Source organism: Leopardus geoffroyi, chromosome A1 (assembly GCF_018350155.1).
Source record: "Leopardus geoffroyi isolate Oge1 chromosome A1, O.geoffroyi_Oge1_pat1.0, whole genome shotgun sequence".
NCBI classification, from domain to species: Eukaryota; Metazoa; Chordata; class Mammalia; order Carnivora; family Felidae; genus Leopardus; species Leopardus geoffroyi.
In genome coordinates, this window is record NC_059326.1 from 111,739,537 (window position 1) to 111,763,079 (window position 23,543).

The 23,543-nt window shown below is 49.5% G+C and overlaps 1 long non-coding RNA gene across 1 annotated transcript in view; it reads left to right on the forward strand.

The window, feature by feature from the left end:
- LOC123603943 overlaps positions 1 to 23,543 on the forward strand; it is a 110,016-nt gene that overhangs the window by 19,567 nt on the left and 66,906 nt on the right. Inside the window, exon 3 of the long non-coding RNA XR_006715121.1 lies at positions 2,014 to 2,092. This is a non-coding gene — a long non-coding RNA (uncharacterized LOC123603943). The remainder of the gene's footprint in view (positions 1 to 2,013; positions 2,093 to 23,543) is intronic.

Consider the following 23,543-nt stretch of genomic DNA (forward strand, 5'->3'; position numbering starts at 1 on the left):
GATCCTGTGTGTTTGTCTCTTTCTCTGCCCCTCCTCCACTCGTGTGTGTGTGTGTGTGTGTGTGTGTGTGTGTGTGTGTGTGCATGCGCTCTCTCTCAAAAATAAATATTAAAAAAAAAAGAATGAAGATGAGGGGGTTAAGAGTTTATTTAGGGCAGGTATTAGTATTGCCATAAGGCTCACGTGGCTTTAAGGGAATGGGCCAGCTCTGCAGAATTATCACGTGATTCCTCATTGACATTGGTGCTGTAGGCTTATGGCAGAGTTGTAGTTTTGTATGCAGCTGGTTCTCCTTGCAAACAAGGCCTTGAAGTTATCAGTGCCACTTGGTTTGCCTCCATCTGTCTGCAGACATTCAGTCTCTGTGTTGGTATTAATTACATCAAAAGTCAGAAAAAGAGCTGGCCTGAGATTACATCTTTCTCCTATTAAATCCATTCTGGGCAATTTGACTTTGGCACAGCATGTCATCCAATTTTGTTGGTAGTTTTGTTTGTATTTAATTTCCAAAATTTCTTGGGCTTTTTAGGTATTCAGGAGTGATAAATAGGCGTGGAGGGCTCTAATGTTTGTTTCTATACATGTATGCCTTCAGTGACCAGTCTATCTTAGAGGTTCTGCTGTGTGACTGTGTTCCCGGCACATTCTAGGCACTACGGCACAGCAGTCAACATAACGGTAAAATTCCTGTCCTCCTGGAGTTTATAATCTAGAGAGGGTAATAGACCCCTCCCCCCCCCACCCCTCAAAAAAACCCAAAACAATAAAAACTCCACAAAACCAAAAGGCAAAACCATCCACACACAGTGAATAAATTTATGGTTTAACATTAGGTGAGGATGATGAAAAAGTTAGCTGGGGAGGGGGTAGAGTCAATGAGGAGGGGTTCTTAGATAGGATGAGGAAGACAGATCTCTCTGGAGAGGTGACATGGCTCAGAGACCTGAGTGAAGCCTGCTGATTGGGAGAAGAGAGTTCTAGGTTCGGGGGCAGTAAGTACAAAGACCCCTGAGATGGGGATGTGGTCACTGGATGTTGTATAATATTATTTTAATTAGGATATGAATAAAAAATGTGATACTGATCAACAGTGAGAATGGGTACTTGGGGTTTGGGGCATGCCGGCAAGCAATGGGGTAGCTTCTCAGCCTTCTGAGAGTATGGGAGCCCAGGGGGACTCCAGACCCAGGCAGAGGAGTAGTTGGTGGGGTCACAAGGTTCCCTGAGGCTTGCTAGCTAAGAGGTGGCACAGCAAATTGGGCCAAAGGAGAGCAGAGTAGCTGATGGCACCTTGTCCCCAAATCCAGCCCCTGACAGCATGGCCATCCAGAGGAGTTGTTCTCTAGGCTTAGCTGCACCAGAATAACCTAGAGGGCTTGTTAAGACAGAGGCTGCCTGGCTCCATGCCAGATTTCTGATTGAGGAAGTCTGGGGTGGGACCTGCCAATACCTTTCATCCTATTTCCCAGGTGCTGACATTGTGGCTGGTCCAGGGACCACACCTTGAGAACCTTTCCTGCTGGCATCTATCCAGAGTGACTGTGGAAAGAGAATAAGGCTCGAAGCCTCGAGGAAAGGACTGGTCCCGGTCCCTCAGGATGGTTGTTTGGCCCACTGGGTCTCCTGGAGAGTATCATCCATGATCCTGGTGCCCCCAGGACCCTGTCCAGGTTGGCACTGTCCCTTGCTGAATGTGGGTGTGTGTGTGTGACAGACATGGCTCGTGCCTCTGTGAATCCATGCTGGTTGCTGTGGTCGCCATAGTTGGAAGCTTCTTGGGTTAGAGCCTACAGCTCAGATGGGTGAGGGGGGACACACCTCTGGCCCAAGGCCCTGAGCAGGATGCCCTCAGGAAATAGGGGGGGCTGACACTGAGAAGCGGCAGCACTGTCATCCTCACTTAGTGGTTCTCATTCCTGCCCTGCGAACCTCAGGTCCAGTGCTCTGCTGCCCTCTCCACCCCTCCCCGCATGGGTATGTGTAAGGGCTTTCTGCTTTGGTTTGTTTTTCCAGAAAGGTGACCTGGTGTTGTTGAGGATGGACCCCTGGCACCCGGCTTGGTTTTCCTGAGTGAGGCCTTCTGTTGTCACAGGTATAGCTCTGGTTGTGGGTTGGAGTGTCAAGGGAGAAAGAAGAAGGGAGGCAGCCGGCTATGCTTGGTGGCCTGGAGGCCTGGAGGGAGTTGATGGAAAACATCTGAGCCAATGGCTCCGTGCACTCAGAAAATAAATCCTGGCTTCCGAAGAAGCTGCAGAAAATTGATTTTTCGCAGCTTCAGTGGTCATCCTGAAGGATTTGGTGGGGCGGAAACTGGGCCCATTTCTCATCCCTGTGCTCTGTGCTGTCGGGTCAGGTGCTGAACGGGCTTCTGTTAGAGGCAGAGAGGCCTGGGCCAGCCCCCAGCTCCTGTCATGTACCTCCCACTGCCCTGTGCAAATGGGGAGGGGTGGAGGGCCCATCTCCCTCAGCTTGCCCTCACACCCGGCTGCTTCTTGCCCGTGGCTTGCCTCTTGCGCCTGCTACCATGGACGTGAAAGGTGCGTGTGTTCATGCAGCTGAGCTGGGATTAAGGCATTTGTACACGGGTGCAGCTGTGGGTCTTTGGTGTCTGGGGCACTGTGGGGCAGTGGCGGGCGGATGCCTTGGGGAGCTCAGCCTGTCTGTGTCTGTTTAGTCCCTCGCTGAGCACTGCCGTTGGCTGCTAAGATCTCAATTGGCCACGAGCGCCACGCGGGCTGCCCCAGGGACGGGCCTTGTCTGGGGAGAAGGATTAGCTTTTGGTACATTTTCCCTTCATGTGTGGAGCATGCACTTAGCCCAGGCCCAAGGGAGCTGAAGGTTCCCACAGCCAGGGAGGGAGCCGCAGCTACAGACTGATGGTTCCCGGAGCTCCTGTTGGCTTTGGATGATTTTATGGAAAACTTGGCTAGGGTGTTGTGAGGCATAGCTATGACCTCTTGGCCCAGCAGCCAGCACAAGGAATGGCTTAGCCTTCCTGAGACGTGTGGTGTGGGCTACGACGTCCCTCCCCCGGCCAAGAGTCCAGGGGACAGAGGACTTGGCTCTGCCCCAACTCTACCCCAAACCCTGAGACACCCTGGACACCTCCCTGCCTGTCTCTGGCCCCCAGCCTGCTCCTTGGCTATCAGGAGGGAATAACCCATTCCTTGCTGGGGTGGTGAGAATATCCACTGAGATGGGACTGGATCTAAAGTGCTCACCCTAGGGGCGCCTGGGTGGCTCAGTCAGTTGAGCATCCAATGTCAGCTAAGGTCATGATCTCACGCTTCTGAGTTCAAGCCCCACCTCAGGCTCTGTGCCGACAGCTCAGAGTCTGGAGCCTGCTTCTGATTCTGTGTCTCCCTCCCTCTCTCTCTGCCCCTTCCCCACTCATGCTCTGTCTCTCTCTCCCTTAAAAATAAATAAATTAAAAAAAAAAAAAAAAGAAGTGCCCACCCTTTGTCTGCCCGTGGAGGTGGGAAATCAGATACAGCAGGAGTCCAGGCCTCTGTTGAGGTCTTCAGTTGCCGTTGGTCAGGTTAGGAATCTGGAAACGGACCATCTTTCCTGGTGGTCTTCAGTGGCATGGCCTATCAGTGCCTTTCCCCCTGAGCAGCGGTGCCTTATATCTCTTGCACGTTTCCATCTTTCTGGACTCATTGGAAGGAGCTATAAGTGAACACACTGCCAAAAAATATCAAGTTCCTCAGGGAGTGGTGATGCTCAAACCTCTGAAAAGTGGCAAGCATTTCGGTATTTCTTGTTCCTTGTTTGTAGTGGCAGCATCAGTTACCTACACCTCATGGCCCTGATGTGTGAGCTTGGGGTTGCGGTGGGGTCATGAGCGGGAGGAGGAGGGAAGGAAAGGGGAGCGCTGGACAGTTGATCAAGGTGGAAAGTAAAGATACTTCCTTTAGGTGGAAAGTGAAATGGGAGGGACGCCTGGGTGGCTCAGTCGGTTAAGTGTCCGACTTCGGTTCAGGTCATGATCTCGCGGTTTGTGGGTTCGAGCCCCACGTCGGGCTCTGTGCTGACAGCTCAGAGCCTGGAGCCTGCTTTGGATTCTATGTCTCCCTCCCTGTCTGCCCCTCCCCCACTCATAGTCTTTCTCTCTCTCAAAAATAAATAAACATTAAAAAATTAAAAAAAAAAAAAAAAGAAAGTGAAATGGGAACCCAGATAGAAATAATAATAACGTCATATGACACTGTGATAGATATCAGTATTTTCCCCCAACTTGGACCTGCTCAGGGCTTATATGCCCTGGCATTTCATAGATATAAAATATTAATATCATAATGTTGTTAATAATAATAATTCTTGGGGTGCCCGGGTGGCTCAGTTGGTTAAGCATCTGACTGGCTCAGGTCATGATCTCACAGTTTCATGAGTTTGAGCCTACGTTGGGCTCTGTGCTGACAGCACGGAGCCTGCTTTGGATCCTCTGTCTCCCTCTCTCTGCCCCTCCCTCCACCCAAAATAAATAAATAGATGTTAAAAAAATAATCATAATTCTTAAAGAGTAGCTCATTTTTTATCAGACCTGTATTTACAGATACCGCAAAGTGCTAAGCACTTTATTATCTCACGTAATAATCTCAAGAACCCTGTGGGTGATTATTATTTCCATGTCAAAGTGGGGGAAAAAGAGGCTGAGAGGTGGCGTATCTTGTCTGAGATTCACTGAGGCAGATGATGGGAGCCAGCAGCTTGGGGCTGGAACTCGGACAGAACTTGGGTTCGTCCTAAGGATACCACTTCCTGGGTGCTTGGTTTTGCCTGGAAGGGGCAGATCAGCGGGAGTGTGCATGCTTGCCTTGTAATGAGGACGAGGATGATGATCCAGGCCATGGTTAAGGACCAAGCTCTGGAGCTGGACTGCCTGAGTCTGAATGCCCATAATACCGGCTACCAGCTGGTTGGGAGTGGGGGCTGGTGGGGGGGGGGGGCAAGATCCCGTGCCTCATCTGTGCCTACCTCAAGAGTTATCAAGAATTTCAAACTGTTGATACCTGTGAGGGTCCTACATAGACAGGTGCTATTAGTATATGCTGATTGTTGCTTTTACACATTCTCACACGTCTGCACTTGGGAGGTGTTTCCTGGGTTTTAGAACCTTGAGATTGGCAGGTAATGGATGCCTGATAAATATTCACTGAATGAAGGAATGGAATTTATCAAGTGGCTTGGAGGTCTCACAGTAACCTTCTCTTAAAAGGATCCTCCCCATAGCCTCCCCTTGCCTGAGACCGACCCACAAGTGGGGCTGAGCATGGCTCTCATCCACATTGGCCAGCACGAGTAGGATGGCTTGGTTGGTTTGGCGGGATGGTCATGGCCATGGTCCTCGTGGACCCCAGTGCCTGCGGGAGGCGCGGGCCTCTTGAGGAGGCAAGTGAAGGCAGATGGCAGCTCTCTGGCCTGCAAGGTTGGGGATCAGGGAGGCTGGCTGTTCTCTGAGGAGAGGGGGCTGCTGCATGTGGATGTGTGAGCTCTGGAGCTGGAGCCCTCCCCTGAACCTCTTGAGGGTGCTGGCGGAAAGCTGGGCCATCCAGAGCAGGAGGCTGCCCAACCTGTCAAGGTTAACAGATAGGCTTTGGCCCTCCCCTAGGAAGCCATTCAACTTCTCCCCTGACTTAGGCCACATTGTTTCAAAGCATGTGGTATAAACTACTAACCACCGGGGAATTGCTTGAATTAACAAACTCGTTTTTCCCGAGACCTGAGGTTGAACTTGAGTGAGGAGTTCAGGGCTCTTTCCAGAAATCCAATAGATCAGGAGAACTCATGTTACACCATGTTTTCAACCTTGATCAAATGCACATTTTGCGTGGTGGGGCCTTCTCCACGCCTGCACACTTCCAGCTGCACCCGATTGCTCAGAACCGTGGCAGACCAGAGTAGTAGCTGGCACCCGGGCCCGGCTTTGAGGGAGCCAGCCTCTCGCCTGAGTTGCAAGGCGTTTCAGAAGGTTTCCTTTCTTCTCCTCTCCCCGAAACTCCTGCCTCTCCCACACCTAACCGTCTGAGTACTATTACTAAGAGGAGGTATAAAGGTTTTGCCAAAATGATCCTGGGCCCTGGGCTGAGTCATGGGCCCCAGCTCCATTTTCTCCTATGTCTTGTTGCTGCCTGTGAAGATGGGCTGGGCCTGCCTCCCTCCATCAGAATGCCTGGCCCAGGGGTCACCGCAGATCCAAAAGGTCAAGAGGAGTTGATTTCTTTCCTGCTACAAGCCCCACCCACATAGCCACATCTGAGCCTGAGCCTCTAGTGGGAGCTCAGGGGAAGTCCAGAGATGGCTCTGCATCTTAGAGGAGACAGCCCTATCCAGTAGGCCGTGGGCTGTGCAGGGACAAGCATTTCCTGTGTGGTGTAGGCTGAAAACCACAGGGAACCTTGGGTATCAGGGTGTGGGAAAGGTGGGGCTCAGGGGAAGAGTTCCTACAAGAAGGATGGGCTTCTTGGAGGAGGTGGGGTTGCATTCGTAAGCCCGAGAGAGGAGAACAGGTTTTGCTAGACTGATGTGGAACTTCCCAAAAAGCAACACTGCTCCTCAAACCCTGTCTCCTGACATCTGAATTCTGGGGTTTCAGTTTTCTTGAGGGAAGGGGTATGTGACCCAACCTAGTGGTTTCTAAACCTGGCCCAGCATCCTGACACCTGAAAGCTTTGTAACACTGTTGCTATACAACCTCACCCCAGACATACCCAGTCAGTAGCCTTGGGAGGCTCTACACATCTGCACTGCCACAGCACCCCGGGGGGTCACAGTGCTGGGCCCCATTCCAGAGACCTAAACTATGCTCCAACCACTTCATTCCCTGCTGGTGGCTGCTAGGGGTTCAAGGACATTTGTGGAGACAACTTTGATGGAATCTCCATGAGTTTCATTGTATTTGTGGCCTGGAAGTAAGCTCCCAACTCAGCTCAGGCAATTGGAGGCAAGTTCTGGATTACATGACTCTGGGCCCAAGGGGTAGGAGATTGTGGTTCAACTACTCCCCTCTGTTGGCCTCTCTGTACCTGGGCTTTCACCCTCCCCTCTGCCCCTTCACCCCGGCTTCTGTCTTCTCAACCTGGGGCAACTTCCTCAACTTCAAACTTCTCAGTTTTAGGAAATGTTTACATTTTTCAGCAGACTCTGCTGCTGCACCTGTAGATATCTTAGAACTTGCTCACTTCTGAGTTCCAAGGCAAGGAATCAGATTGACCCAACTCATAGGTCAGTGGTAGCACTATGGAGTGTTACCTCAGGGGCAGACAGTACAAAAGATGGCTGTCATCAGGCCAGGGGTGGGGCAGGCAGGTCACGGCCCTGCCCAGCCAAGCCCAGCGAGTCTCTGTGTGTTTAGGTAGAATCTTCTGGGAAACAGCACCTTGGCAGAAGCATCTCCCCCAGGGAGATGTAGAGCAAATGGCCTTGCTTTGTTTCATCAGAGGAACTCAGAGTGGTCCTCAGAATCTTTGTCCTCCCTGGTTACTCTCCTGGCGGCTGCTGGTACTATAGGCATGTTCCTGGGAGGTTGTCACCCAGAAGAGGGTATGTCAGCTGACTGCACGAGGGCTGTGTTGTGTGTGTGTGCGCTTCTTTCTGCTGGGCTGGCACCTGGCTTGGAAGAGCACTTAGATTTGAATCCAGGAATATTTTTTTGCCTCTCCCCTCATTCTTCCAAAAGAGCTCCCCAGGGCTCAGGGACCCCTGAGCACTTCCTGGAGGGCATGCCCATAGGGATAAAGAAACTCCTTCAGTTTTGTGCTCCTTTGATGGCCATCATAGCTCCAGGTGGCTGAGGTCCATGACCAGAGTGTGTTCCTGCTGGGCTTCCTGTCTAGGTCAGGGCCACATATCCTGGCTTTTGGGAGTTTTCCAAAAGGATCAGAGCCAGTGATGAACGTTGCCACAGCCTCTCCTGAGCATGACGTATTAGTTATCTGCCAGAAAGGTTCTGACAGAGACACGCCAATGCCCTTGGTGGGACTCCCGGAAACAGTGAGGGTGCACGTGCTAACTCTGGACACTGTCACCTTCCTGCAGCCCGTGTTCCATGTGGACGCATGTGTACTATTTATGAAGCTAATAGGCTTCTTGATGGAGGGCGATGTTTACATGCTATAAAAAGTCCATTAACTAAATTTAAGTCTCTCTAGAGATCATGGGGCTTAATCTGTATTCTGCAGGTGACATGGAAGGAACCAGAAATCCCAATGACCTCTTCTGTTAGTCTTTGACTGGGATCGGAGATGTGAGCCTCACTGAATGAGTAGGTAGATGAATGAATGCATGAGATGTGTGAGAGCATAAGAGAATGATATGGTCGGGCCAAGCGTTTGTCTTCTAAGGCTTATGAGCAACAGTTAGGCTATTTTTAGCTGAGTCTTCAGTAAACAGCCTTTTATTTTGACTGCCAAGTGGCACAGTAAAAATTCTCTATGGTAACAAGACAGCTTTGTTATTTTTGAAGATCAAAGTGTTTTCAAATGCCATTCCCTGTTTTTAAATGAACTATTGAGACAGCATTTTTGGGTTTTTTTTGGCTAAAGACTTTGACCAGGTTGAGAATCAGTAGGTGTTGAACTTTACCTGGTGTTACATTCTAAGCCTGAGATGAGGATTGTCTCGGAATTCAGGCAGGGCCCTTTGGCCCGTCTGCAAATGGGCCATCTCTGCTGGGTCCCTCTCCTACCATGCAAAGGTCACCCAAGTCCCTGAGTTGGAGACAGGCACCATGTTTGTTTGAAATAGGGTCTCTGCTGCTCTTCCTGGGCCACAGCAAACCTTGGCGACTCAAAGACCCCCTGATCCAAAAGGTTTCCGTGATCACCTCACACTCCCACATCTCATGGAGAGCTTCCACCCTATCCCTCTTGGGGCTCACACTTGGGAATAATCCAACTGTGAATTCCCAGAAGCCAGCCCCAGACCTCCTTTTCTGGAGGCCTTTTTTCAACCCATTGCTCGACAGGTAGAAAATAGTCACTGATACAGTATCAAACAGCACAACGTGAGGTGGTGGGAAGGCATAGAATGACACCTTAGATCCTGGGAGGCAGGTGCCATGGGAAAAACAGAAACTTGAGAACCAGGGGATCCTGAGCTTGAATCCTGGCTCTTGCACTCACTAAGTATATGACCTTGGTTAAGGGACATGACTCTCCTGTGCCCCATTTTGCTTACTTGTAAAATGGGGATGTTGACATCTGTACCTCATGATTTGTTTTGAAGGCTTTGTGAAAATAATGATCATTAAGTTCCTGTGCTCAGTGTAGATAGGTGAGAACAAACTTAAAACAGCCTGGATCTGAATCCTGGCACTACCACTCAGCCTGCATTTCCAAGAGACCGAGTGACTTGCAGGTTGCCTCCATCAATGGTGTGCTGTCACCTCCCTCTTAGTGATGTCCAATGTCTCAGGCCCTGGGCTCAGCCTGTTGGTGGGGATGGTCATGTCATGAGTGCTTTCTGCTTGTCACTTGGGCCAGCCACAGGGAGGTGGCCCCATGGGCTATGGCTGCTGCCTGGCTCCTGTGCCTATGTTGGGGCTACAATGACTTCATGATCATCCTCCCAGTCTAGGTTTGTAGGATTTGGAGGAGAAGGACCATAGCAAGCTCCCTGTTTACCAGGCAGGCCCAGGAGCCCACCCAGCCTCTTGATTGCTAGCAGGCCTCAGGACTGGCCAGGCTGTGGTGCCCCACCCAGCCCTGACCTTGGGGCCCGGAGACCCCGTAGTGCCCTGCTTGTCATCCACAGCCCCGTCAGGGTCGGCTCGTCGCACCCAGGGGCTGCCCCCACGTTTTTCGGAGTCCCCAGCCGAGCACGCCGAGTTATGTAATGCTGCTGAGCCAACATTTACGAGTCGCGGCCAATTTGCTGGCCTCGAGTTACACTGTGCAGATGCTCTGCGTTACGGTTGGCTTTTGTCTCGGAGGCCGTAAGCAGATAGCATAACTCCGCTTACCATTAGACGTTCCGCAAATCATCTGGGCTCGAGCGTGCTGCAGCCAGACAGTTCATTTATGCTGCGAATGGTATGATTTGTAAAGTAATAAATTTCCCGTCTCTCTGCCAGCAATAAAGTACAGCAAGCAGGCAAAGCCAAAGCCCTCCAAAAATACGCTGGCTCCCAGTGAGACCTGGAAGAGAGTTGTGTCAGATTCTGTCTCTCTCTGTTCCTGCCTTCATTGGATTCTGGGAAATCAGGTTTGGGCCATAAATCCCCCTCTACCATCTGGGTGACTCTGGGCCCCGGCACGGACTTGTTATTAGCATGTGTAATTGGCCCCCACCATGACACATTTGTCACTTCCTGGGCCCCTGTCGATTCTGGCATTAAAGGAGACAGGAGTGATGGAGAGCCCCACCCTCTTGGTGTGCTTGGGGCAGAAGCAAGGCTCTTTGTCCTGGGAAGTTAGTGGCAGACAGTCATGGCGGTGGGCGGGTGTCCTGGTGGGAGCTTCTTACAGCCTCCTGTGCAAGTGTGCAAGGGCATTGTGTCACCCACTGCACGGGGATCTCATTGTGAAGGTGGCTGCTCTGAGTAGCAGGTCAAGGACAGAACTGGACTGAGCCTTAGGGTATCTGGGTACCCCTTTCCTACACTACACAAGACCATTTTGCTGCATTTCCTCTGAGCTGAGGTTTCCATGCTGTTCTTTAGTGGCCCTTAAAGGGACAGTCTCCTTCAGTCTGGGCAGTTCTGCCATCACCTGCAGAGACCCTGGGCTTTCACAGAGTTCTTTGTCTTGTGTTGGGTGGGGGTGTATAGATTCACCCCTCCTGGGGGTGCTTGAGAAAGGCCTGAGCGATGGGAATTTGCTGTTGGTAAAGCTGCTTCCCAAGTTGGAGGCCAATCTTGGAGGTGGGTAGTAGGAGTGTGGGAAGGAGGTACCACGGCCTTCCTGATTTTGCTGTCTACACCACAGCCCTTCCACCGATGGGCCTACTACCCCTTTATCTCCTTCCAACCTGGGTTAGACCTAACTACCCTCACTCACTGCATGTTGACCTTGGGCCCTTGACCTCCCTGAGTCTGAGTTTGCCCTGAGGTGGATGATCCTGCAGACGCAGGTTTCAGTAAATGCGGACCAAAAGTGCGGATTCCATGCCCGTATTGGGTTCCCCCCTCCCACGGTCCAGTGTGCGTGAATCCCTCCCCTCCTTGCCCCAGTTGGGCAGTCAGCACACAGCGTCTGCCCTGGAGGTGGCAGCTTGGGAGGTGATGTTTCCATCCTGACCGAAGACTGGAAAGTCTGACAGAGAAGTTTGTCGGAAAGCAGGGGCGTCCCGCATGAGCGTCAAGGGGAAGACTTGAGTCTTGGACCTTGGACCTTGTTCTGGGGGAGAGTAGACAAGGGTAGTTGTGATGACCCAGGGCCACGAGGACAAAGCTGCTTGTCACAACCTTTGTCTCTTTGGAGAGAGGTGAGGGCTGTAGGCAGAGAACATGGTCAGGGCTTAGTGGTCAAAAGACTGCAGAAGAGAGGGCGTAAAGGAAGAAATCGTTCTACCCTTGTCGGAAGGGATAACCTGAAGCTAGTGCTGACACTCCAGGGGGTGAGGAGTCCCAGGACCCGGGACAGGGTGACATTCCAGGGGGCCAGGAGCCCTGGGCAGGGGACCCAGGACAGGGCTCCTCCCCAGTCTGAGTGTCAGGTGCCCAGATTCCATGTTGTCTAGACACAGCTGGAAGGGTCAGTAGGGATGGGTAGAGGGCCCCATGATTTTGGCAGGATGTCACAGATCCCTCTTCTTCTGGCAAAATGGTTGATGTTTGCTGAGCAGCCATGATGTGCCAGGCCCCGTGTGAGGCACTTGATGCGTATTAGCTCTTTCTCACAATCCTTATAACAGCTCTCTGAGTAGACATCAGAAGGGGAAGCTGAGGCTCAGTGAGGTTAAATGATTTGCCCGAATTTTCCCAGCCAGGAGAGGAACGGAAATGGGGTTCCTGTCACATCAGAAACTTCCACTAGACCGCAGGCTCTGTGAGCGCGGAGCCGCGGCCAGTCCTGCTCCCTGCTGAAGGCCCAGTGTACCTCAAGGTGGCTGGCCCACACCAGGACCGGGTGAGACAGCCCGTGAGCACACACACGGGCCAGGTGTGCGAGGTTCTGAGGCCGCTGCTGGGGTCTCTGGGGCTCCACCTGGCGGCTCTGTCTGCCCTGTGGCAGCCCTCGTGCCTTGCCCGGGGGGTTGCACTTGCCGGTGGGGAGACCTCGGGTTCCCGACACCTTTCCCCCAGCTCCTCAGACCCTTTAGGTCCCAAAGAAACTTTTGAGTCACGTGTTTCCCTTGGATTTTGGTGATTCGTGATTCATGTTTTTGAGGAAGGCCGGAGAGTGACTCATGCTGATTTAATAAGCCTACGAATATTTTCAAGAAGCGGCTGATAAATCGCTGGCTGGCAGCCCTTTCCCCCATGGCCGCCAGTACCAAGTGCTCAGAAATCACCAAGTTAAACAAGTCTGCAGAAAATTCAATCTCCCCAGCATTATTTTCCTTATTTGAGCTAATAGCGTGCGGCGCCTTTCTTCTGGCACTGTGAGGTGCACCAGGGGGCCTGTGGAGAAGGAGAGCACATACTTTACTTCCAGCAAGTTCCTGAAGGTTCCACGGTGATCAGGGGTGCTAGGACCTCCCAGGGTTTCGCTTGTGCCCTTGGAACCAGCCTGCTGTGTCGCTGGGGGAGCCGGCCCCGTGCCCCGGCGCCTAAATGACGAGGTAATGTGAGCGAGGCCCCTTCTCCACAGAGGAATGAGAGCAAGGCCGACAGCAGGCGTCCTGGCCTCTCTGGGCCATGTCAGGACTCTCACACCTCGGTCAAGCCCGCTGAGCTCAGGTTACTTGGGATAAACAAGTAAAGGTGAAATGTGGCGGCTGGGAGGAGTAGGCCAAGGTGACAGGGCATGTGGCACATCAGACAGCTCTCTGGTGACTGAGAGGATCCCTGACCTGTAGTACGTCTTGACACCGGGGTTAATCCTAACGGGTTACAGTTCCATGCCGATGGCCCGCATATCTCTGCTCCAGCACGCTCAGGCCGGCTGGCTGGGGAAAACATTCAGAGATGCATTAAGTCAGCATCTGTACAAGGATCCGGTTACTGTTGGCAGTCTCTCATTTGGGAGCTCCAAGTCCCTTCCGAAACTCCTGTAGTCACGGGAGGGTGGGGGTGGGTAGGCCACGGGAACGAGGAACCCCGTTCCGGTGTAAGAGACTCGCTAAATCTCATCTCCTTTCCGTAAGTTCTTCAGTGTCCCCTCCCCACGTTACTGAGCCCCTAGTGGAAAGTTAAGCTCAGGGCCAAGTCCAGCCAGAGGAACAGGGCTCCGCCCTCCCAAGTGTGGTGCTTGGTTAGAGTGAAGCCTTTCCTCCCCTCCTCTCCTCCCTCCTTGTATTCATCCATCCGTCTGCAAAATATTGATTGAATGTGATAGTGTATGGAAAGCATTTAGCATCATGCATGGCTCAATAAAGGTTAGTTTTTGCTAGGCGAAAAGCGGTGAGTAACGGTACACACTGGTGAGGGTGCTATGTGAGACTGGGTATCTTGGAGACAATCTAGCTTTATCCCTCGCTGCAGGTGGGCACACTGAGGCCCAGAGAGATACAGAGAGAGACTAAGGGGGGGTCTTACAGTAAGCATGTAGCTAAGCCAAACCTAGGATGTGGGGCTCCTTCCGCTGTGGCGTGTGACTGATGCACTGCCATGGGTGGTCTGAGTAAGCTTCCTGGAACGGGTGGGTTTGAGATGAACCCGGGAATGAGCCCAGCAGCAGGGAGAGGGGCGGGTGCATGGGGTAGTGGAGGGTGTTGCAGCAGAGAAGGGCCTGGGATGTGGGAGGGGGACCACAGCCCTCTCTGTAACATCATTTGAGGAGCCCTGAGAAGGCTTTATTGTCCCCAACTCATTCCCTGTGTTACCACCAGCAGATGGTTCTTTCTGGCATGTGCAAATCAGACATAGTGGCTCTGGCACTCAAAGCTTGGTTTGCTTGCCTGCCTCTGTGCTCAGCAGGGACCCATGGGTCCAGGCTGGATGTCGCAGGCCAGGAGTGGATGCTAAATGCATCTCCCTGGGGAGAGGAAACCCTTTCAGTCACAATTTGCTATTGGCCCCTTGCATCTGTTTCCTGGGGCTGCTGTGACAAATAACGACAAACCTGGTGGCATGAAATACCAGAAATGTATTCTCTCTCAGTTCTTGGGGCTAGAAGTTCAAAACCCAGGTGTCAGCAGGGTTCCTTCCATCTGGAGCCTCTGAGGGAGTATCTGCTCCACACCTTACTTAAGGCTTCTGCTGGCTGCTGGCAGCCATGGTCTTTCCTCGGCTTGTAGCTACATGACTCCCATTTCTGCCTTTACCTTCACGTCACCTCCCCCTCTTCTGTCTGTATCTTCTCTTCTTTAAAAAAATTTTTTTATGTTTATTTATTTTTCAGAAACAGAGTGAGACAGAGCATGAGCGGGGGAGGGGCAGAGAGAGAGGGAGACACAGAATCCAAAGCAGGCTCCAGGCTCTGAGCCGTGAGACAGAGCCCGATGCAAGGCTCAAACTCACGAACTACGAGATCATGACCTGAGCCAAAGTCAGACGCTTAACCGACTGAGCCACCCAGGTGCCCCTGTATCTTCTCTTCTTAGAAAGACACGTGTCATTGGATTTAGGGCACACCAGTTAATCTGGGGTAAATTTCTTAACCGCATCTGCAGAGATCCTTTTTCCCCATAAGTTCACGTTGACAGATTTCGGGTGGATGTGTTGAGGACGGCCACCATTCCATCCACTGTGTCCCTCCAGCCATATGAAAGTGTAGCTTGAGAGATCCCAAGATAACTTGACGGGATGAGGAGACAAATGTGGTTAAGACACTGTAGTGGGGACAGTAGGAAAATTCCCAGAAGTGTTTGGGCCTTGGACACAGGTTTTTTGTTTTTTGTTTTTTTAAGTTTATTTATGTATTTTGAGAGAGACAGGGACAGCATGAGTGGAGGAGGAGCAGAGAGAAGGAGAGAATCCCCAGCAGGCCGTGCACCGTCAGTGCAGAGCCCAATGCACGGCTCAGACACACGAACCGTGAGATCATGACCTGAGTGGAAACCAAGTGTCAGATGCTTAACTGACTAAGCCACCCAGGACCCCTGGATACAGATTTTTTTCCTGAGACTGAAGACTTAAGGCCCAACCTAGAAGTGATGATCAGGGCTGTATGGGCATTCAGCTGGGCCTGTTGACAATCCACCATGTCAGAGATGGAACGTTGTGACCACAGCCTGCGCCTGGAATGGTCCAGAGCGCTGCTGTCCGGTAGAATTTTCTGTGATGATAGAAATATTCTTGAGTATCTGAGCTGTCCAGCGCAGTGCCTTCCCGTGTCTGTGGAGATATTGAAATGTGGCTAGTGCAACCGAACGCCTCCGTTTTTCCTTCTATTTAATTTCAATTAATTTAAACTTAAGTCGGCCTGTGTGGCCGGTGGCTGCTGTGTTTCCCAGCACAGCCCCAGAACGTCTTGATTTGACCCTTTCCCCGGGTCTGTTCCTCATTTCACTATCAAAAATAAAATTCATCAGAAAGAGCTTAAATTGCTCTTGGGCCGTTTTAGGTGCGTAATGCTTCGAGTTTTAACTTTTGGCCGAGAGACAGAGGCCAGATGGAGTTGACTTGGTTTAGACCGAAGACAAGAAAAGGTGGCTTTTACTCTTCGAGTGAAATGGAAAGGACGAGTGTTTTCCTCTTGACACTCTTGTGGCTGACAGTTGCCGGGTAGTTAAGCTGGAGGAGCAGCTAGCGAGGCCCAGTGAAATCTATCCTCAGAAGGAAGGGAGACGTGAGAGCCCATGTCTCCTCCTTTGGCCCGTGTTTGGGAATCTGTGAATTTGAGGTTCGCTGCTCTTTTCCACGGCTCCTGGAGAGCCACAGACAACATTTAGCTCTCATAAAGCTATTTCACCCAAATGACTCCTTGTTTCCCTGCTTCCCAGATGGATACTATATACTGTCTTGCTTTAGAGTGAGGATATTTATTTCTGCACACTGTTTAGACATGATCTTAAGCAACACTTCATTTATTTACACGTTTGCATGTTTTTGACCCTTGGGGATGAAAAATCAAGTGTTTGCCTGCAAGCAGAATATCTCAGAGGAGGTGGCTCCAGGGGTGAGAGGGACTGCGTCGGCTAGACCGACGCGGGGCCTCAGCTCATCTTGCCTCTTTCTCCTCGCTTCTTTCTGGCGTGTGTTCATCAGATTGGGTGGCTCTGGGGTGTGAAGCTCAGTCCATTTGCCGCCTCTGCGTCCATGTTCAACGGGAGCCCGTGGGTCCAGGCTGGAAGTCACAGACCAGCACAGCCGAGGGTTCGGTAATGCGGGCAGATCGGCCTGTTTTAGGTGAGGCACTGCGGCAGGAGGGGAGCGCTCAGGGTCATGCTAACACTGCACTGTGTACATGTAAGACACAAATGAGGGATTTAGAGGCGAGGAGGCTGATGAGTGTTGCTAGGCAACCCTTCCTCTGGGTCTGGAGGTAACATAATCTCTGGGAGCAGCCTGGGAGGAGGGCCTCCTAAGGACAAAGCTGAACTTCTGTTCCTGTGCCTGCCTGGCCTACCTCTAGGAGGGGGCGGGAAAGGTCGGCAGAGCCACGTTGTTATATAAGCTGCTTGGATGACGGATGCGTCCGTGGCTTCCATGTTGGTCGTGTTCTCTTTTTCTTGTATTTATTTGTACCTTGCCTTATACAAAAGAGGATCTAAGGGGCTTTCAGAAATACAGATGCTACAGCAGGATAAATACAGTAAATAAAGGTAGAAGCTGGGCAAAGGGAAAAGAAGGGTAAGAACAGGGGTGTGGCTGGTCAGTCAGCAGGTATTTATTGAGTATCGACCATGCACCCGGCTCTGTGGCTTTAGCAGTGAACCCAACAGCTGTCAGCCCTGGTGGTGCCTGCTCTCCTAAGGCTTACAGTGTTAAAAAAGAGGTGTTTTTTGGTTTGTTGGTTGTTTTTTAAGCCACAGGTCCAGTGGCTTTTATTAGCTGTAGGCTGCAAATTAGACTGAGCCTCCTTAGCGGCCAAAGCAAGAGGGGAACACAATGGTGAGGGGCTGCATGTATTCTCAGTGTTGTATTGGTTACAGTAGAGCAACCACAGTGAGCCTCATTCTCCTGCTCTGTACATGCAGAGCACAGCAGAGGCCCCATCTGCCCCTGTGCAGTCAGCCCCCTGGCCCCCCGTGTCACGGCTGCCTCATTTCAGGTACCAGCTTCCTGGCTGGGTCCAGAGTCAGCCCAGATGTCCTGGCCAGCTGCCCATGGTGAAGAGCTTGAGCATCTGGGGCCTGGTGAGTTCTTGAGCTCTCCCTACACCCTCCCAGGTGCCATGTCTTAGGCTAGACTCTCCCTTCCCCCTGGGATGCCTCCATCTCCGCGATTGTGACTGTGTTCTCCCCTTACCTGTTGAGGGGTCTCCATAGTTTTTGCTGTTCCCCCTACTGTCACTATGTCATTTGGTTCTCCCAGAAACACCTGTAAGCCAGCTGCGATTTCAGTCATCTTAACCATGAAAGGAAGCAGAGGCGCAGAGGGCCGGGCAGGTTGCTGGAGGTCCTATAGCTTCATGACTGTAACCCCTATCTTTGGCCTTTTCTGATTTGGTATTCCTTATTCTTCCTATAGAGGGAGCTGGCTTGCTCATAGACCCTGGAGGAGCTTAATCCGTCAGCCCCTGGCAGCTCTTTGGGAAGCAGGAAGCACTTCATCACCCCCTTCCATTGGCAGAAAGGACCTCCTTTTGTCCCATGCAGGGGTGTGTTGGGCAGCTCTTGGCATCTGGGAATCCATCCTCCCAAGGCAGTCATTTTGTTTGTCTTTTTGTTCATGTGTTTGTTCAGCAAATACTCATTTATTCAGACATTGCGGAAATACTTCTTAAACATGCCATGTACTGTTAACCCCCCATCCTCCCTGCCGACAAGGAGCTCAACGTTCATCTGAGGGAGAAACGTCAGTACATGTGAGGTTAGAGGACAGCGTGAGAAAGCTATGAGCATGACTTAGTATGAATGCTAATCAGCAGACTAAATTCGTGCCGCCTGAACAAACAGGTCATGTGTTCTCATTCCAGAGCTCCCCTCATCCTGTGCCCCTTCCATATGTCTCTCTCTCTTTGGGCAAAATTCACTGTCATGTGCAAGGGTTCAGAATACAACACACTCCGTACGAGTTAGTCGTACAGAAGTTAAGAAGGACCTCACCTCCTTGTTCTTGGAAGCATACTTCTGTTAATGCAACTTTTATTTATAGTAGCCTACTGTTATAAGACAGAGCCTGTGACAGGTAAGCCTGCAATACCCACCTCTTGTACGAGCAGTACTTTCCCAAGTGCCTGGAGCTCTGGGGCCCATTTCTTCCCGAAGAATGTCCAGGGAATCTTTCTTACTGACGAGAGGCCATGTTGCTTATGTGTCCCCCTCTAATGAATGTGGCCCACACTCACCTTACACAGCAGTGGTTTGGGGTGGATTTCAATGTTTTGATCCCTCTTTAAAGAGAGCAACCACAGCTCTTCCACTTATGAATTCTGAAATACCCTTTTGCAGCCACTGGGGTGAGAGATGATTGGGCCGTCGTTAGCATTCCATGCATCTCCTTGAGATACAGACCTGCATAAGTAAAAACATACTTCTGTTTTCTGAGATCCAAGGTACCAATCTCAGGGACTGTCAGACGGAATCAGGGGGCAGCCCGTGGGTAACATTCTCAGACTTGGTAAGTAGCTGGCCTGCCGATAGAGGAGATTAAGGTGCTTTTCATCTCCTTGCCCCTAATGGCAATATCTCTAGTTTTTAAAGTGACTTGGGAAAGTCTTCCTTTGAACAGTCAAGAGATTGTTTCAGGAAAAGCGAGTCCTATTCTAAACAGCTTGCCTGGGGGATGCTGCTGCTGAATTGTAAATGTAGTTACAGGAATTTTCCCTTCTATTTGCTTAAGAGTGAGGGTTTGGCTTTCTGGTCCAGCAGTTGATGATGTCCTACAGTGCCCCGAGGCTCCTCACACCCTCCCCAAGTCGGACTGTGTGTGGAGGCCTCTGGTACATTAGGGGCTGTCTCCGGACAGTCAGATCATCTCTCTTTATGTGTCTAAGGACTCATCTGCAGGCTGGCCCTGCTACAGGGGCACTGCCCTGGTGCCGCAGTCTGAAACTAGCCTTAGCCCTCAGCCCATTACGTTGGGTGGGTGGACAGGAGGAAGGCACCCTTGAAGGCAGTAGGCTGACAGAGGGATCATCAGTGTAAGAAAATTTAAGTTAACATTTAACTAACCCCTCTCTCCTTTACAAAATGGAGGCTCCGAGTGTGGACTCCAGAATCTAGAGTGCTTGGGTTCAAGTTCTGGTTCTCTAGTTATTAGCTGTGTGGCCTTGGTTGAGTCGTTATGTTTCTTTGATCATGAATTTCCTCAACTGGAAAGCAGTGCCTAGTTTACTGAGACATGAGAAATGAATCAATGCATATAAAAAACACTGCCTGCTTTACCTGTTGTGTGCTCAACGCACATTTGTTGGTATGATTATTCTAATGTTATTCATTCTTTCTTTGTGCACAAATTCCTTACCTCATTACCATTCATAGCTTATGTACAAGGAGCTGTGGGACTAGGGGATAAAAGTAAGATTTCATTTTAATTTCATTAGAAAAAAATAAATGCACATAAAGTAAAAGTGTGTCAAAAAGCATATAAATACCAAAAAGGAGGGTTTGTTATTAATACTGATATTTAATGAGAACGTCCACCTAGGCTGTAAATTGCTGCAAGAGAAAATTGCTCCCACCCTAACAATAAGAACAAACCAGACAGTTTATAAGATCATGTACGTTCAAGTCTGTCAGAGATCTGAGGACACAAGGTAGCCTGATAAAGAAAAATCCAAAGGGGGACAGTCTCTCCAAAGAGAGAGGGGACACCGACCATTTCATGTTGGGCAGAACAGCACGAAGAGGAAGTAGTTGTCGTTGAAGCAAGTAAGAAGGAAATTGCTGAAATTGTAATGAATTTTTTAGAGCAGAGTGTGAGCTAGTATAACTGTTTAGAATTCTTGGAAACTCTAAACCCAAGAGGTGTCTCCTCGCTCACTTTTGTCTATGAGGCTTCACTGAGAGCTTACAAGCAAGATTGGGAGCGAGACAGAAGAATAGAGAACTCTCTGAGTTGCAGCCATGCAGGACCTGCTTGAGTCTGCAGTTAAAGCAAAAGAAACAATAAAAACCCTCCTATGTTCCTGACCTTTCAAGAGTGAGAGGGAGAGGTTACCTACTAGGGGGAAACAGGGAACACTGGACCCCCTTCTCGCAGAGGCAGAGGTACACAAGACCTCTCTAGCACTGAGGCTAGAACAGGAGAACCGAGAGAAACTCTTTTGTGCCAAGAAACCCTCTTAGGCACTGCATGGGAAGGAGTCAGTGGTCATGTGCTGCTGGGTGAGAACTGGAAACCTACCCAAGTTCTTTATTCTGTACTGAGTATGAGATAGTGGTCATCTCAGTCCTGGGGAAGGCGGGGGAGCTGAGAGTGATCCTCTCTGAGCACCGCTATGTAGAGCTACCTGAATACGTTGTCCTGAACACTGGTCTTGCAGTGAGCCCCAGGCAACAGTGTACCACAAGGAGGGGGGAAGGACTGCTGAGAGAGTCTCTTCTGTAGTGTAGAGCCTGCTGAGAGCATTGGTAGTGTAGGAGCATTTAGATAAATTCTGTTACCTTAGCTTCACCCTAAGTACGGGGTACTACTAACTCCGGTAAGCCTCAGTATGAGATATGATAGTCTCCCACTAAGAAAATTTGAAGCCTGTAGTACACAGACTATAACTAAAGCAATAACCAAATCCCAAATCAGCTCAACTATAGACTAAACACTAAGTCAACTTCTCACCTTAACAGTCTGATAGAAGAAGAGTGTTCTCCATTTTGGGGAATATTTACCTCAGTCTGTACTATATTTTGTACGCAATGTGTGGGATTCAGTATAAACTATGACACACGCATCCCAAACAATGATATGACTGCTTGTCAAGAGATAAAATAATCAGTAGAACAAGATTAGAGTTGGCCCAAATCGAATTATCAGACAGGTACTGTACAATAACTATGGTAAATATGCTGAAAGATCTAGTGGAAAAGGTGGGCAACATGTGTGCATACATGGAGAATTTCAGCAGAGATGAGGAAGCTATAAAGATCTTTAAAAAAATTTTTTTTAATGTTTATTTTGAGAGAGAGAGAGATTGAGCAAGTGGGGAGCGGCAGAGGGAGAGGGAGACACAGAATCTGAAGCAACTCCAGGCTCTGAGTTGTCAGGACAGAGCAGACTTGGGGCTTGAACTCAGGAACTGTGAGATCACGACCTGAGCTGAAGTTGGAAGCTCAACCGACTGAGCCATCCAGGTGCCCCCTATAATGAAAGATCTAAATGGAAAAGCTAGAAATGAAAAATAGGTTGCAAAATTCTGTTGATGGACTTATCAGGAGATTGGAAACAGCAGAAGGAAGTATCAGTAAACCTAAAGGCAGGTCAATAGCAATGATCTAAATTGAAACAAGAAGAGAATAAAAGAGAGAAAACATGAAGCAGAGCACCTGAGGTCTATGGGACTCTGCCAAAAGGTCTAATCTGTGTGGAATTCAAGTCCTAGAAAAGTTGAGAGAGAAAGGGCAGAGAAAGTATTTGGAAAGATAAGAATCGTTTTCCAAAACTAATGGAAAAAAAAAAAAAATCACAGCTGCAAGACTTCTAGAGAACCTCAAGCAGGGTCATAGTCACATTGCTAAAAGCAAAGGACAAAGAAAATTGAAAGCAGTCATAAAAGAAAAATCTCATATAGAAGAAAAATGTTTAATTTCTTTTTTTTTAATTTTTTTTTAAATTTTTTTTTCAACGTTTATTTATTTTTGAGACAGAGAGAGACAGAGCATGAACGGGGGAGGGGCAGAGAGAGAGGGAGACACAGAATCGGAAACAGGCTCCAGGCTCTGAGCCATCAGCCCAGAGCCCGACGCGGGGCTCGAACTCACGGACCGCGAGATCGTGACCTGGCTGAAGTCGGACGCTTAACCGACTGCGCCACCCAGGCGCCCCTCTTTTTTTTTAATTTTTAACTAGGCTCCATGTCCAGTGAGGAGCCCAGTGCAGGACTTGAACTCATGACCCAGAGAGCAAGACCTCAGCTGAGATCAAGAGTTAGACACTTAACTGAGGGAACCACCCAAGCACTCCTAGAATAGCAATGTTAAGAGCAGCTGAACATCCAATTCTTGATTTCAGCTCAGGTTGTGATCCCAAAGTTGTGGGATCGAGCCCCACATCAAGCTCCATGCTGGGCGTGGAGCCTGCTTAGGATTCTCTGTCACTCTCTCTCTTTATCTTTTTCTCTCTCTCCTCCTCTCCCCACCCCTTCTGCCTTCTCTTCTGCTTGCACTTTGTCTCTAAGGAAAAAGAAAAAAAAAGAATGACATTTGACTTCTCATCAGAAATAATAGAGATCAGAAGACATTAATGTCATCTCTACAATGTTGCAAGGGAAAGCAAAAACTCTTGCCAATCTAGAATTCTATATCCTGTGAAAACTATACTTCATAAATGAAGATGAAATATAGACATTTCATGATTGAACAAATCAGTTTCCAGGAGAGAAGAAAATGCTGAAAGGAGTTCTATAGATTGAGTCTCTCTCTCTCTCTCCCTCTCTCTCCCTCTCTCTCCCTCTCTCTCCCTCTCTCTCGCCCTCCCTCTCCCTCCCTCTCCCCCCTCCCTCTCTCTCTGTCCCCCTCCTCCACTTGTTCACTCTCAAAATAAATAAAAATAAACATTAAAAAAGTACTTTTAAGTCTCTAAAAATAATTGGTCATTTAAAGTAAAACTAGTAACAGGAACATGGGGATTTATAGTCTTTTAGAGCTAAAACCTGTGGCAACAGGAACACAGTGGGAAGGTTGTAATCGGAAATATATTGTCATTAAGGTCTTACATTGTTCATGAAGTAATGTTTTTTGAAAGTTAACTGTGACGAATTAAAGATAAGCCTCTAATCTCCAGAAAACGCCTTGAAAATAAAATATAAGTAGGCATGCCTAAAATGTTAATAGAGGAGTTGAAATGAAATACAAAAATACTTGTTTCATCCCCCAAATTCAGGATAGGAATAACAGAAAAAGGTCATAAAGGAAAAATAACAAGCCCAGATTTGGTATATTTAAAATAAAAATATATAAGTAATTGATTTTAATGTAAATGGATTAACTTTCCCAATTAAAAGGCCCAGAGATTGTCATACTGGATTAAAGTATATGGAGTATATGGAGCCATATGTGGTTTATAGAAAGTACAACATAAACATAAAGTCGTGATCAGGTTGAAAGTAACAAGTTGGGAAAAGGTACCATGTAAACACTATGCATAGGAAAGCAGGTGGTGCTATACTAAATTCATAATGACTAGGCTTCAAGATGATTAAAAAGATGAAAGGGGCATTTTCTAATGCCATTAAGGG